The sequence below is a fragment of the Pleurodeles waltl genome, chromosome 5, assembly GCF_031143425.1.
Source record: "Pleurodeles waltl isolate 20211129_DDA chromosome 5, aPleWal1.hap1.20221129, whole genome shotgun sequence".
NCBI classification, from domain to species: domain Eukaryota; kingdom Metazoa; phylum Chordata; class Amphibia; order Caudata; family Salamandridae; genus Pleurodeles; species Pleurodeles waltl.
Window position 1 is genome coordinate 1,819,314,069 of NC_090444.1, and position 16,576 is coordinate 1,819,330,644.

Below are 16,576 nucleotides of genomic sequence, written 5' to 3' on the forward strand. Positions count from 1 at the left end.
CACTTGCACATGTGTGGGGATGGCGCTGCCGAGCATTGTCTGTCGTTGAAGCTGCGAATTGAGTATTTCAATTAATTCTAATATTGCTGTACTGCTCAGTCTATATTTGTCATAAATCTCCTCCTCAGTTTGTTGGAGAAGTGTCTGCCTGGTTCGGTATATCCTCTCCTGTCTCTGGCTCCTCCTCCTCCTCTGCTGGGCGGCGTGGACTCTCCTCCTCCATGCTATCACGTATAGTTCAGCCATTTTGAGTAACCCAAGTGCATTCTGGGTCTCCTTTTATACTTTGGTTCTGGTTACCACCTGCTCTGACTTAGTGGTAATTTGGGTGTGCAAAATGGGCTTTTTGCGACTGCCTTTTTCATATGGTTTGCGACTCGCAAATTGCGACTTCCTCTTTGCGGGTCGCAAAATCAGGTCGCTATTTTTGCGAGTCAGTAATGGCTCGCATCGCAATTTGCATTTCGGAAATGGGATTTTTGCATCCCATTTCGGATTTTGCAAGGTCGCAAATTGCGAATTGGGCCATTTGCGACTCGCAAAACTTTGCTACATCCGGCCCCAAATTGGCTCTCGTACTATTTTGACAGGACCAAGTTGTTTTACACGTCTGACAAGCTCCTTGTAGCCATTGCAAAACCCCACTGGGTCCGTTCCATCTCAAAGGCTGGCATAGGTATGTGGATAGTCAAGTGCATCTAAACCTAGAACCACATAGCTAAGATGACCCTATCTCTTCCAACAAGGCACACTCAACTGATTAAAAAATCAAAACATAAGGTGCAAGCATGGCTGTTTTGGGTAATATCTTGCTAGTGAAATATGTACTTACATACCTTTATCAAGTACTAATGTGTGGATACCCTAGCCTGCCAGAAGGCTGTGGTTGGCCAGACAGTATTGAGAACTTACATGCTTTACAAGGGCAATGCTTTACACCCTGTGCAGAGTCTGTGTATCTACAGCCACACATGCTATGAATGGAAAATGTTACCCTGTTGGTTGTAGCAATCTAGAATGATCTTATAGCCAACATATGTTTTGTCATCAATATTTATATACCGTTGACTTCCCCAGGGCAAAACTTATTAAGTCAAGAATCCATAGTATGCAACGAGAATCTTGAATGCTTAAATATTCTATGTACTATACCACCCCTGTATACGCCATACACGGGATCGGTATTTGGAGGAGCACTCTTTCAAATTATGGGACACACTCACATTCCGTAATGATTCATTTTTTGGAGTTACACATGTGTAGCAAAGTACATAGGATATATGAGAACACCTGGGTTTCCATTGTGTAGTTCTTTAATTTTAGCATATGGATTCTTAAATTAATAAGCTACAACCACTAGTATTTCTGATGCACACTGATCAGCACATACCATCTCAGCCACCTCTGGCAAAGTGCACTTTTTCGGCTTTTAAATCTGGCATCTGCAATCCTGAGCAATAAAGGCACCCTGCAAAGAGTTTTCAAGAAAAGCTTTAGCATAATATTTCTCCAGATGTATTCTTGAGCACATGAAAACTCTTAGCAGGCTTAGGGCTGGATCCGAGTTATGTCAACATGTTTTTTGTTTTATCTAAACGCTGGTATTTCAGCAACCAAACAAGAAAATTATTGTGCATACAATATATTACAATATATTTTCAGGTTCTGGCATACTTTACTAATAGTTTTCTCTGTTGTTTTTTTTGTTCACCGCCAATTTTTTTTATTTCACATTTCTGATCAGACCTCTTGTCAGCACTTGAACTATTCCCAGTATGCGTGGTGGTAGGTATGGTTTGCACCATGGAATGAGGCATCATTGACAAGTGTACAAGACCCTAAAGTCAGAGGAGTGGTTTGCATTTGCTTTTTTGCAATAGCATGTTCCATAAGGATCAATCCCAGACACTGTGAGTAATGAGGACTGTAATATTATGCCTTTTGTACAGCTCTTATTTCCCCTGGCACTCTTTGTATAAAGCCTTAACAGATTTCTAGGTGACCAAAGCAAACTGTTCCTAGGTATTGTATCTGCAGCAGGGTCCAAAAAGGTATCATTTGGATTCAAACAATATTTTTACCAATCATACAGTACTTGGCAAATATATTGTGTATGTGAAATAATTACGACGTACGTGTAATGGTTGTATGATTATATATTTTTTTATTTATTTTGAGGAAATAACTGTAGTATTAGTGTAATATGAAGAATACGTGCTCAATGCGCAAAGTGATCATAGTGCTTGTAAAACCCGTGCTGCTCATTAAAGACACAAGAGATAAGCAATAATAGTTAAACAATGTGCATGGATAAACGTATAAATCAATAGTTTATGAGTAGTCCATTGCCCAGCATGTGTTTAGTAAGCATCTTCTGCAGCCGGAATTTTGTCGACGCGTTTCGACCTTCCATAGTTCAACAGGACAATTACAATGTGAGAGCACGAAAAAGCAAATTGCTGCATGTATGATGAATACCAGGAAAATTATTGAATCTGGAGTTCAAATAATTTCCTCTCCTCCCTGGGAATTACTCACAGTAAGATCATCCCTCGAAGACCTTAGGCCAACTGGAACATAGAACGATTTATGAGAAACATGTACAAATCCTCAACATGTGGAGTGGGCCATTCACAAGGAGAAAAGACTATCGAGGGTCCCTGGTATAATGCGTAGCCCATCCAGGGAAATACTTGAGTACAAGAAAAGAAATTGAGCTACAACTAATGTCCACTGCTATCTACAATTGTAGAACAACAACAATCAAGATAACTGAAATATACAAAATGATATTTATTGCATATGTATGTACAACACCAAGAAAACACAATGATCAAGATTAAATATATAAATATTTACATATTCACAGGAAAAGACACATACATTATATATAGTACATAGACAGAGACAAAGGGGTTATACAAGACAAAAACACAACAAATAATGAAAAATAATAAAAACATAACATTGAAAAAAGGACAAAAAATCCAAGTTGTCCAAAGTAAAATACAATACGATTTAGATATATACTTTCTTTACAACACTACTTTAAAGCCTTGATAGTATTCACAGTCTTGACATATTAACTTAGAACCAGATCGCGTCTCTACCTAATTCAACAAAAGAAATTACTTGGACCCTAAAATTCATATCCCATTACAACAACTGTAGGAACTAAGCCTACGTGCGTTTCGGCGGTAAACCTCCGTTTTGTAAAGCCGCCTTCATCAGGGCAGTTCCTTTTTAATGTTAGGTGACTGATACCGCAGATCTTTTAGATTCTCATCTTTCCCATCTGAGTCAAATCTGATAAACATAAGAAATAACAATAAAAATACCATAATCGTACGTTTAATCTAATTCTTTGAGATTCCGCTATCCTACCTACATAATACCACACACCAAGAATCATCAAAAGGAGTGCAAAGTGCATGAACAAAGAAATCAAGTGAAAAGATTCAAAAACTTAGATTAAAGGACAAATGAAAACCAAAAAGAGATTCCACACCAAGAGACAGTGCAAGAGGATTCAAACAACCACTACATGCAAAAAGAAACTAAAAAAACATAAAACATATGTGGTTTCTCAAACTAATCTCCACAATAAATGTATTAACAATATTAGGTATCAGATGACAATGTTGATGCGTTCTCTCGTAAGGAGAACACGAAAAGGTTGGTTTTCTAGCTTCAACTCTTGATTACACGGGGCTCCTTATACAGGCCTACAGTCAGATTTCAAAAATCCATCTCTATTTCAAAACAAAAAACCTCAAATCAGTAAAAGTGATCCATAAGTCTAATAGGCCAACCTTGTACCTATAGGAGCAGTAGCTTGTTCCTTAACATACCCAAATGGTCTTCAAAATAGTCGGATTCCTAGAGGGATAAATACCACAGCTTCCATTAGTCTTACATCTATATATGAAAAAAGAAAAGAATGGGGAAAACGAAAATCAAAAATATGACAAAAATAGGGTTCCCCTATCACAAATACTTTCTCTTATCTCTTATTCTACAAAATTAACTAAATTCACTTATTCCTAATAGTACAAAAAGCAGCTCAGATGTATTTGGAACTTTTCTTAGATAAAATTTCAACATCCAGCTTAATTCAAGATTAAGTAGCCAAACATCCTCAATGTTTACCAGATAGTAATCGTATACACTGAAAACCTGCTCCTTTCAGGTTCAGCAATGCTATAGTTTTTGAGGGGGAAATGCCTTACCTTACTGATTTCTAAATAACGAGTGCTAAACAAACACGCCCGATAAAAGATTGCCGAATGCGGCGTTCTCCATTTTAAAGTCAGGCACTGAATTACTAATCGCGATAGGTGCCGCGAAACGACTAATGAAAACGCGAGATTTCGTACTAAAGGAGCCTCATGGGATAGCGTCGGCCATCTTGAAATGGTTATAGATGCAGCCAACTGATTAAGAAAAAGACTAAAAATAAGTCAAAGAAAAGATCCAGATTACATCGAACATGCCATCAGGAAACAATATCGGCCATCTTAGAATGATCATAAATATAGCCAACTGATAATGAAAAAGACACCTACCATAATAGGAATAAAGCATAAAAACTAAAGAATAAACAATAACAAATAATAAATAACGAATAAAAAACAACATAGCATCACATCTATAGAGAATCCTGACCCACACCAAGGAAGGTTCAAATTAAGGCATTCTCCCACGGTATACACTCATTGAGACCCTTCTCATAAGTGTCCAGGGTAAAAATCCAAAACACTTCCCGCTTCTTCCTTATGTTTTCCATTAATTTACCTGGAACGTCCTTAATCTTTTCCAAAATCGTCCATGTCAAATCGTCAAGATCATGTTTTTCTTTCAACCAATGTTGAACCAAAGGAGCTCCCTCCCTTTTGTTTCGAATACTCGATAGATGTTCTGAAATTCATACTCGGATTTCACGTCCAGTTTCTCCCACGTACCCCATTGAGCAGGGACAGATGATCAAATACACACAATTAGAGGTTCTACAGTTAGTCATGTCACACAGTTTGTATTTCTTATGTCCCCATACCAATAGATCACTAACAATGGCTTTTGGGCATACTTTACAGGTTCCACACTGGTGGTTTCCCAGAACTGGGACAGTACCGGTAATGGACTTTTGACAAAATTCTTTTTCTCTAGGTAAGGCTGTCTTAACTAATTTATTGCAAATGTTCTGATTCCTTTTGAAAGACAAAAGAGGTCTCTCTAATGGTTGAAGAGTTTGGTCACTATTCAGAATTCGCCAATTGCTATTAATTATTCTTCTGATTTTATCATTCATATTTGAATGTTGAATGACACAAACTAATTGTTGTTTAGATTCTTTTGTACATTGTTGAAACATACTCTCTCTATTGTAGTATGTTGCCCGTTTGTACGAATCTCTGACCAATCTCTTAGGGTATCCCCTCTGAAGGAGCTTTTCTTGAAGCACATCTGCATGTAAGTTATAATCACTCAATTCCGTACAGTTTCTACGAATACGTAGAAACTGACTGAAGGGAACCCCTTGTTTCTGACTTCTGGGGTGGTAGCTATCAAAATGTAAAATAGTATTCTTTGCCGTGGGTTTTGTATATAATGATACCTCTAGCTGGAAATTTTGACTTTTTATCCAAATGTCTAGGAACTCAATTCTGTTCCTACTTTTATGGATGGAGAATTTAAGATTAGTATCACATAAATGAACCCATTTGCAGAACTCTTCTAGTTGTTCTTCACATCCTGACCAGATGAAAAAGACATCATCTATATACCTCGACCAAAGCCTGATATTTTCATAAAAAGGGGCAATTTCATTGTATATATGGGTCTGTTCGAATAGGCCTACATAAATATTGGCAACACTTGGAGCACAAGCTGCTCCCATACTGACTCTCTTCTTCTGCTGATAAGTCTCTCCATCAAATTCAAAAAAATTACTTTCCAATACAATCTTAAGGCAATCGAGAACAAACAACAGGTGGTCCGTCATACCTTCCTTATTGAAAATTTGTCGCACCGCCTGCCAGGCTTCATGTTGGGGAATATTTGTATAAAGGGCCTCAATGTCCATAGTAACCAGAAATTCACTATCTGGATTGAACCTAGCCCCTTCCAGGATTGAAATAATATGTCCCGTATCCTTCACATATGCAGGAAGTTGTACTACTCTTGTTTTGAGAAATGTTTCCACATATTTTGATAATGGTTCCGTAATGGACCCTACTGTGGACACAATGGGTCGAAAAGGGGGATCCGTCTCACTTTTATGAACTTTCGGAAGACCATATAAAATGGGAACTCTAGTGGTCATAGGATTCAGATATACATACTCCTTTTCACAAATCAGTCCATCATTGTATGCCTTCCGACTAACTTCCTGAATTATCTTTTTTACTTGCCTTTGCCAACCACTGTTGGCTTTGCTGTAATGTTCTGGTATTCCTAACAAAAGTCTAACCTTATGTTTGTACTGATCCGCATCCAGGAGGACAATTCCTCCCCCTTTGTCACAAGGTTTAATAACAATGTTTTTATTCTGCTGTAATCTCAAGAGAGCCTGATGTTCGTTTCTCGTCAGATTACAGTTAGGCTTGGGAGTGAATTTACACAATTTTTTAACCTTCTCGAGGACCAGGTTCTCAAAGATTCTTATTTCAGGTCCCACCATATCAAGGCTCGGGGTAAAGGTGGATATAGGTTTCAACCCAGACAGATTATTCTCTACAGTATTGTTTCTGTTCTCAAAAAATCTGCTAAGCCTGATACGCCTAAAAAATGCATGTAGGTCAGTAAGAAGTCCAAAACAGTTAATTGAAACACTAGGGACAAAAGATAAACCTTTTTTCAAAATAGCTTCCATATCTGCATCCAAAGTACAAGAAGTGAGATTAAATACTGGTATGGGATCTAGTCCCTCCCGTATTGTTGTCTCCTTGTCTGCAAGAAATGTGTAGGGCTGTCTGTATTGTAATACCTGCCCCTCTGTTGATTTCTGTACCTGGCACGTTGTGATCCTCGCCGAGATAAAAAACGATTGGATTGATTGAAACTCTCCTGGTATGAACTTCTATTACCCAATTGTTCAGATCTATCACTAGTGCCCTCACCCTCAGACTCCGATGTATCGGAAAAAGTAACAATTTTTTTACTAGTCCAAAATTGTCGGTCTAACGGTTGACCGGTTTGATTATATTCCTGATAATATTTCTCTGACAAATAGGGGTAAGCTTTCTCTTGGGTAAACCACCTATTGTCCTTTCTAAGTTTATCAGACTTCCTTTTTATCAGGTAAGCGCCGAAAAAGTCTAATTCCTGGTTTACCATCTCTAGTTGTTTTTTGGCTTCCTGTATAGAGTCTTGGGTTTTTAATTCATCTTCCAATGTCTGTATTTCTACGGCTAGTATTTCAATCAATTCCCTAGCAGTCTCCACAATAAGGATCATCCAATCCCGGGAACATCTATTCAATATTAAAGACCACTTCTCTAGAAATTTACAAATTTCTGTAAACAAACCAGCTATATTTCTCACCCTTAGTCCTGCTGGTATTACTCCAGCCCTCAAATATTCCAACATAAAGTCCGCATGCAATTCTGTTCGTCTTACTTTCTTTTTCAATTCCACCAATTTAAACCACCCTTCCTTAGGTTGATTAAAACCTGAGTTCTATCCTGATCCTGTCCCAGGTTGCCCTAATAGTTTAATCAAATCATCTTCCGAGAATCCAAATGTTTTTATCCCATCCATGATTAAAAGATGAGAAGAGAAGAGTAAAAAAAAAAAAAAAAAAAAAAAAAAAAGAAAGAAAAAGGAAAAAGAAGAAAAATAAACACCTGAGTGAAGAAAGTGCACAAGGTGGAAAGAGGAATCTCAAGAGAATCAATATTGAATAGACAAAATTCAGACATACATCAAAAACCTATATACATATAACCCTCTCGACAATTTAGTCGTATCACAAGGAGAAAAGACTATCGAGGGTCCCTGGTATAATGCGTAGCCCATCCAGGGAAATACTTGAGTACAAGAAAAGAAATTGAGCTACAACTAATGTCCACTGCTATCTACAATTGTAGAACAACAACAACAATCAAGATAACTGAAATATACAAAATGATATTTATTGCATATGTATGTACAACACCAAGAAAACACAAAGATCAAGATTAAATATATAAATATTTACATATTCACAGGAAAAGACACATAAATTATATATGGTAAATAGACAGAGACAAAGGGGTTATACAAGACAAAAACACAACAAATAATGAAAAATAATAAAAACATAACATTGAAAAAAGGACAAAAAATCCAAGTTGTCCAAAGTACAATACAATATGATTTAGATATTTACTTTCTTTGCAACACTACTTTAAAGCCTTGATAGTATTCACAGTCTTGACATATTAACTTAGAACCAGATCGTGTCTCTACCTAATTCAACAAAAGAAATTACTTGGACCCTAAAATTCATATCCCATTACAACAACTGTAGGAACTAAGCCTACGCGCGTTTCGGCGGTAAACCTCCGTTTTGTAAAGCCGCCTTCATCAGGGCAGTTCCTTTTTAATGTTAGGTGACTGATACCGCAGATCTTTTAGATTCTCGTCTTTCCCATCTGAGTCAAATCTGATAAACATAAGAAATAACAATAAGAAATACCATAATCGTACGTTTAATCTAATTCTTTGAGATTCCGCTATCCTACCTACATAATACCACACACAAAGAATCAGCAAAAGGAGTGCAAAGTGCATGAACAAATAAATCAAGTGAAAAGATTCAAAAACTTAGATTAAAGGACAAATGAAAACCAAAAAGAGATTCCACACCAAGAGACAGTGCAAGAGGATTCAAACACCCACTACATGCAAAAAGAAACTAAAAAAACATAAAACATATGTGGTTTCCCAAACTAATCTCCACAATAAATGTATTAACAATATTAGGTACCAGATGACAATGTTGATGCGTTCTCTCATAAGGAGAACACGAAAAGGTTGGTTCTCTAGCTTCAACTCTTGATTACACGGGGCTCCTTATACAGGCCTACAGTCAGATTTAAAAAGTCCATCTCTATTTCAAAACAAAAAACCTCAAATCAGTAAAAGTGATCCATAAGTCTAATAGGCTAGTTTAACTTTCCTTCGAAAGGACATGGCTAGCTGTAAGGTAGGAAAAATAATTTTTATTAAAACATTGTATGCTTTGAAGGGCAAACAATATGCATATGGTGTATTCAGAGTTATTCAGACCTGCAGTCTTGCCAAGAAGTGCCTCTCACATACTTTTCCCACTTACCACATTGTTCAATAATAGTTCTTGTGTTAATTATACAGCTTACAGGATGACCCTATGTCAGGACCAGAGGCGAGGATCAGGCTGTTCTTCCTACGCTTTATTTCCACAGCAGCCATTCAAAGAACATCTTGAACTGTAGAACAACAAAGGAAAACTTCATTGCCCATCATGCTTCAGAACATATGCAGTAATACAGTGTGCCAGCGTCGCCCTTCAAAGTACCCTGATGACGCCCCATCTCCCTCTTTCTTTGCTGCTCTAGCAGCTGTTCAGATAACTGCCTTTCCGGCCGTACCAGACTTAATTTAAATATGCAGGACCCAGAGTCTCAGTCTGATGGAAAACCCTCAGAATATTTTGAGCCAGAGGAGATCACATCTCTCCCCATTGATAGCAATTTCTGCCATTTCATGGACACAACCATGTGGAAGGCGGTCTCACAGGCCATTGCGCCCATGGAGAGGAAGATGCTACAACTGGAGGCCCAGTGCCCTCAACCCCCCCACCATGGGGGAAGAAACCTAAAGGACCCTGGCCCTCTTACCTCCAGGGCAGCCTGATGGTTTGTCTGACCCCAAGCACAAGCACGCAGACAACCTTGGGGTTGACTTAGATGCCTTTGCCCATCTTTAAATGGCCTTCATGACCTTCACCCCTTCCCATCTGGGTCCCCACACACTCCCGGCATCTCCAGGGACTCTCCCTCTCCCAATCCCTTAGATGGCCATGATCCCTTTTCTGCCCCCTATGATGAGAGGCCACAAGAGTCTACTGGCTGGTGCCCATCCAGTAAACCCTTCACGTCGGTGTACAATCTTTCCCATGAGCAACCACAGGTTGCAGACTCCGATGTGTTGGACTCGGAGGCCTCCTACATCTGCGCTCTGCGGAATGGACTTCCGCCCCAAAGGTGGTGTCATATGTGGCAAATCGCCAACGTAAGCCGCTGATTAAGAAGGTCTGGAACCGCCTTGGAGCGCAATGTCCTCGACCCACCCTAGAGGGAAAGGTGGCTCATACCCCCGAGATAGATGCCAGGATGGCTGCCTTCCTGGCAAAGTTTGTCAGAGATCCCAAAAAGGGCATTGATAGATCCTGGCGGTTCATGCCAGGATAAGCTTCTGGATATAGCTGGACCCTTATCAAAGATCCTGGGCATGGCAGAGGTTACCGTCTCCCTGATTTCTCCTGAAACCCTTTCAGGTTGGGCTCAGAGAGCCATAATTTTTCTGGGTAACGTGGATTGCGCAATATCCACCGAAAAACACATATCGCTTTTGATGATGATAGATCCCAAATTGGGGAATCTGGCAACCTCAGAAGCTGGTCCCATAGCACAAGGAGGGCTCTTTGGTGACCCGTTCATTCGTGAGCTGGGGACGTTCATCAACACGTTCACTTACCTAGCTAAAGCTCACACTTCCATCAAACAAATATCCATTCCACGTGTTTTTGTGACACCCAGTCACAGAAGTGGGCGCTTGACCTGCAAGAATCTCCAGCAGCCCTCCAGCAGAGGTACTGCCCTCCGTAGGGGCCAGTCGCAAGACTCACCTTGATTTTCCAACTTCTACCACACCAGAAGCCACAGTCGTCAACGAGGCAGCAGATGCAACTTCTGGAACAACTCTTTTTACAGTTCCTCTCAAGGTGAGTGTACAGTCCTACTCAGAAATGCGACTTGAGGGCAGATTGGCTCTATTTTATCACAATTGGGAATCTCTGACCTCAGACGCCTGGGTAATACGGACGGTGCAGGGTTTTCAGATAAAATTTTACGGTTCCCCAGTCCAGCAAACCAGGCCACAACCCTTGATATTCTCCCAACCACAGAGAGTTTTTGTAGACACAGAGGTCTCAGAGCTGCTATGCAACGGGCGCATTCCCCTGCTCAGCTACATCCCCAGGGCTTCCTCAGCAATCTATTCTTTGTGGAGAAACGCAAAAGGGGTCAACGCCCTGTTATCAACCTAAAGGAGTTCAACAAGTGGCTTGTGTTTTGACATTTCAAAATGGAGGGTATTCACCTCCTCAAGGATTTACTGCAGGAAAACGACTGGATGGTGGGTCTTGACCTGAAGGACACTTATCTCATGTTCCCCATTTTCCCACCTCAAGGCACTTCCTCCAGTTTCATTGGTGCTCTCAGGCCTTCAAATTCAACTCCCTCCCTTTCAGTCCCTCCTTTGCTCCTTGATGCTTTACCAAGGTCAGGAAACCAGTGGTGTAACATCTACTAGTGAGAGGGGTCCAACTTCTGATATATCTGGATGACCTTTTGCTCATAGACCAATGCCCCTCATGCCTTTCGGTCCACCTGTAACAAATAGTAACATTACTGGAGTCTCTGGGTTTTGTAATCAATAAGGAGAAGACATCCCTCGTTCCGACACAAACCATACAATTCTTGGGATTTGTGGTGGACTTGGTACAGGCTTCTCTGAGCCTCCGGTCACGGAAACTATTCAGGATCAGAGACAAACCCAAGAGGACACTGGCCAAACCCTCTACTTCCATCAGACAGATAACCCGTATAGTGGGCCTCCTGTCATCCTCCATTCAGGCCATTTATCCGGGCCATCTACATTATCAGGCCTTACAATGCCTGAAAATATCTCACCTCTGCAAAGGCCTCACTTACTCCCAGTCAGTTCCCCTCTCGAACGAGGCAAAAGAGGACATATGAAGTCTGAAAGGGGCGTGCCATCTTTAGGTCCCAGCCGGATCTGGTTATAGAATCCGACGCCAGCCTCTCGGGTTGGGGAATCCGCTGCGGACCATTCTCCACAGGATGAAAGTGGTCTTCAGCAGAGCGTGCACTCCACATAAATCTGGAATTGATGGCAGGGTCCTTTGCAGTCAAATGCTGGACCAGAGACAAAGCTCAGTGTTGTGTCCTTCTCAAGATGGACAATCTGGTGGTGGTTTGTTACATCAAACATCTGGGAGGGACAAAGTCCAGACTGCTGTACGCCCGGGACTTCTTACTGCTTGGACCGTCAAATCTCAGTGACGGTGGAGCATCTCCCAAGGTTAGACAATGTGGTGGCAGACTGGCACACCCAACATTGGTGGGATGCCACCCTCTGGCAATTACACCCTTGGGTGTTTCAGGAAATTCAGGATAGGTGGGGAGGTGGGGTTCGTTTACCATGGACCTGTTTGCCTCCCGCCTGGACCATCAACTGGACAGATACTGCAATTGGAGACTGAACCCTGATGCGGTGGCAACTGACACTTTTCTCCAGGGCTGGAGCAAGGAGATGAGGTACGCATTCCCCCATTTGGGATCATCATGAGACTGTCAACCCAGCTTTGGAGGCAAATGGCGGACCTAGTAGTAGTTACCCCGATTTGGAGATCTTAAGTTTGGTTTCCAGTTCTGATGGAACTTTCTTGGGATTTTCCAATCCATCTATCCCTATTTCTGGATCTCCTCAGGGATCCCATTGGGAACTGTCACAACCTGATGGAACAAAGCTCGCTCAGTCTCATGGCCTGGAGGATTACCAGGAACGCTGGAAAGTCCGAGGATTTCACGGGAAACTGCGGCATTCCTCTCTAAATAGTGGGTGGACAGCACTACCAGATGATACCGTTCATCTTGGTCTCAGTTGGCTGGGTTGGTGTCAGTCACGGCAGATGTTAATGCAGTACTGCGCCTCTTTAAATTGTGGTCTGCGGATAAATATCTATCCAGGAAGCAACTGTCAGCGAAGCAGGCAACTCTACTTTGTCTGGTTTTGTGCCAGATGGTCTCGGATGTATGTGCCTTAGATCTAACAGGTAGCGGGTGACATTTCATATCTCTAGGAGGACAAAATCGAATTCAACTGTAGTGTCCTATCCCGCATTCCTTGATGTTCCTAAACTGTGTGTAGTTAGAACTTTCAAGGCCCACGAATCTATGATGGAAGAGATTTCCCCTCATGGGTAAAGACAGCTCCTCATCGCCCTTACTAAGCCACATAAAGGGTTTCTTCCCCCACTACAGCCAGATGGGTTAAATGGTCTATGGAGAAGGCTGGCATTGATATTTCTTCCTTTGGTGCTCACTCCATCAATGGAACCATGGCTTCGAAGGCGCTCACCTGGAAGACATACTTTACGCAGCGGACTGGTCATCGGATTCTATTTTCAATCGTTTTTACCTCAAAACCAGTCCAACATCTTGCATCCGTACTAGTGGATAAGCTTTGAACTAGTCTAATCCTCGCCTCTGATCCTGACATAGAATGAAACATTTCCTAGCTATCATAATGGAATGTTTCAATTCTATTAAGGACACAGAGGCGAGGATTAGTCCACCCACGCAGGTTTCTCTCTGTCTCTCCCCACATCATTGAGGGGGTTTCAAAACTGTCCTAAGGAATCCATTTATCAGGGGGTATACGTGGGCATCCTTATGGTTTAGGTTTGTTTAATAACGCAAAGTGGCAATTGGTCATACTTTTGCTGTTAGCTTGTTGGGGTACCTAGGTTAAAGTCGCAGACCTATAATTTATTCTATTTTTATGTGCAATGGTTTCATTGAACAGTATTTACGGTGTTATGAGAGTCTGTAGGAGAGCAGTGTTTATATCCGTGTTTTCCTTTTGTATCTCAGAGACAGAATATTCCAAACAGGAGTGATGATAGTGTGGGGAGGCTGTGTTCGCTGGAAGAACGAGGGAGATGGAGCGTCATAAGGGGACTTGGAAAGGGACACTGTGTTACTGCATATGTTCTAAAGCATGATGACAAATTAAGTTTCCCTTTGTTGTTCTCCAGTTTAAGATGTTCTTTGAATGGCTGCTGTGGAAATAAAACATAGTAAGAACAGCCTAATTCTCGCCTCCGTTTCCTTAATAGAATTGAAACTTTCCGTTACGATGGCTAGGAAATTTTTCATTCTAAATCAAAACCTCTTTTGAAGGTAAAAGACATTTATTGTTAAGTAGTAAACTCCATCACAAAACTATAGCGTTTTTATTTTAAACCAATAGGCAGTTTCCTATTGCAGGAAACCTATTGGTTGCAGAAATGAAAAACAAGGTTACAGTCCTTAACAAATACAGTGAAATAGGAAATAGTAATTCTTTATTTGGGGTTTTCAAAAACCATAAAAACGATACCTACATAGTTAATAAAATAATTTGAATCAATAAAATACTGTGCACAGTATGTTAAAACAAAAATACAAACCATCAAAAGGTCAGGTTCCCAAAAATACGTTTGCAATAAAACTAGGACAGTACAGCCTTCATCACAACATAAAAGGATGTTTAGAACTTTTGGCTTAAACCATTGTGATAATTACTGCTTGCCCTCTCATCTCCCTACCAACTTTTTTTGTGCAAATTCTCCATGCCCACCTTAGAAACCTAGAGACGGCAAAAGCAATGTATTCTGTGGTGTCACATTTAAGGATTCTACTTGCCACCCGAGTTGAGATGTGCCTAGTAACTTGCAGACAGGAATAATCCACCTCCTTTGAAGTATGACATAGGATGGGCAGAAAAACAGGTGGTTTTCAGTGTCTGAGGTGGTCAAGCAAAATGGGCAATATGGTGATACAGAACCTTTCTTGTACCATTTGCTTGTAAGGAAGTCCAGGGGCCAAGCACCAAAACTGAACTTCATAAAATGTTTATTTTTGGGGGGAAAGCATTTGTGAGATAAAAACAAAATTCAGTAAGGCTGCCCCCTTTATGCTCATTCCATATTTGTTGCAGCGTTCAATTCCAAAATGCTTGTCTCAGTTTGATAAGAATACTTTTCTTCAATAAAGCAGGGGATTCCCACACTTCTGCCATTCCAGTTGCTTTTCTTAGCCAAGGGGTGCATGCATATTTAGCAACTTCAATGTACTCGGTCAGTACTTCCCAGAATAGGGCCAGTTCCTCTGTGGACTGCAGACGCACCTAATAGGTCATAATATTAGATGGATAGTATGATCTGTTCTTTGTAAAGAGAGATCCATATGAAGGGGGATGAGGGAGATGCTCTAGGGAAGGCTGAGCAATGTAGGAAAGTAGCCTCTTTCTAGCTTGGTTACCCCCACTTTTGGCCTGTTTGTCAGTGTGTTTGACTGTGTCTACTGGGATCCTGCTAATCAAGACCCCAGTAGTTATGCTTTCTCCCTTAAATTATGGTTGTTGCATACTGGTAACCCAGTATTTCACCCACCCACAATTGGCATACTTGTTCCCCCTTATAAGTCCCTAGTATATGGTACTTAGGTACTCAGGGCATTGGGGGTTGCTTGGGATCCCAAGGGAGCCTTCTAAGGTTTTCCAGGCAGCTCCAGCTGCTGCCACCTCTCAGACGGGTTTCTGCCCTCCTGTTGATCAAGCAGCTCGAGCCCAGGAAGGCAGAACAAAGGGTTTCCTTTGGGAGAGGGGTGTAACACCCTCTCCCTTGGGAAATAGGTGTTACAGGCTATGAAGGGTAGCCTCCCCAAGCCACTGGAAATGCTTTGAAGGGCACATTTGGTGCCGTCCTTGCATAATCCAGTCTACACCGGTTCAGGGACCCCCAGTCCCTGCTCTGGCGCGAAACTGGACAAAGGAAAGGGGAGTGACCACTCCCTTGTCCATCACCACCCCAGGGGTGGTGCTCAGAGCTCCTCCAGAGGGTCCCTGGGTTTTGCTATCTTGGATTCAAGGTTGGCAGGGAACTCTGGGAGCATCTGAGTGGCCATTGCCAACAGATGATGTCAGAGCCCTCCCCTGATAGGTGCTTACCTGTTTAGCTGACCAATCCCCCTTCCAGGGCTATTTAAGGTCTCTCTTTTGGATGGTTCTTCAGATTTGGATTGTAAGACTCCACCAGGAATCCTCTGCATCCTCTACTTCGCCTTCCCACAGAAGAAACTGCATCTAGATACTCCAGGAACTCTTCAAACTGCAACAAAGAAGCAAAGACAACTTCTACAACATTGTGTCTTCACCTCCTGCCAGCAACTGCAACTGTTTCCCGGTCGTGCATCCTTAGAGGACAGCCTGTCTTCAGCCTGCACCAGAAGAGTGAAGGAATCTACCTTGGAGTGAAGGAGTGTGAGAAAGTAGCCTCTTTCTAGCCTTGTTACCCCCACTTTTGGCCTGTTTGTGAGTGTATGTCAGGGTGTTTTCACTGTCTCACTGGGATCCTGCCAGCCTGGGCCCAGTGCTCATAGTGAAAACCCTATGTTTTCAGTGTGTTTGTTATTTGTCACTGGGACCCTGCTAGCCAGGACCCCAGTGCTCATAAGGTTGTGACCTATATGTATGTGTTCCCTGT

General features: G+C 41.5%; 1 protein-coding gene across 4 annotated transcripts in view; it reads left to right on the forward strand.

Annotated features, from left to right (window-relative positions):
- The window catches only part of RNF8 (ring finger protein 8), a 292,936-nt gene that overhangs the window by 211,611 nt on the left and 64,749 nt on the right, over positions 1-16,576 (forward strand). The window lies entirely within an intron of this gene.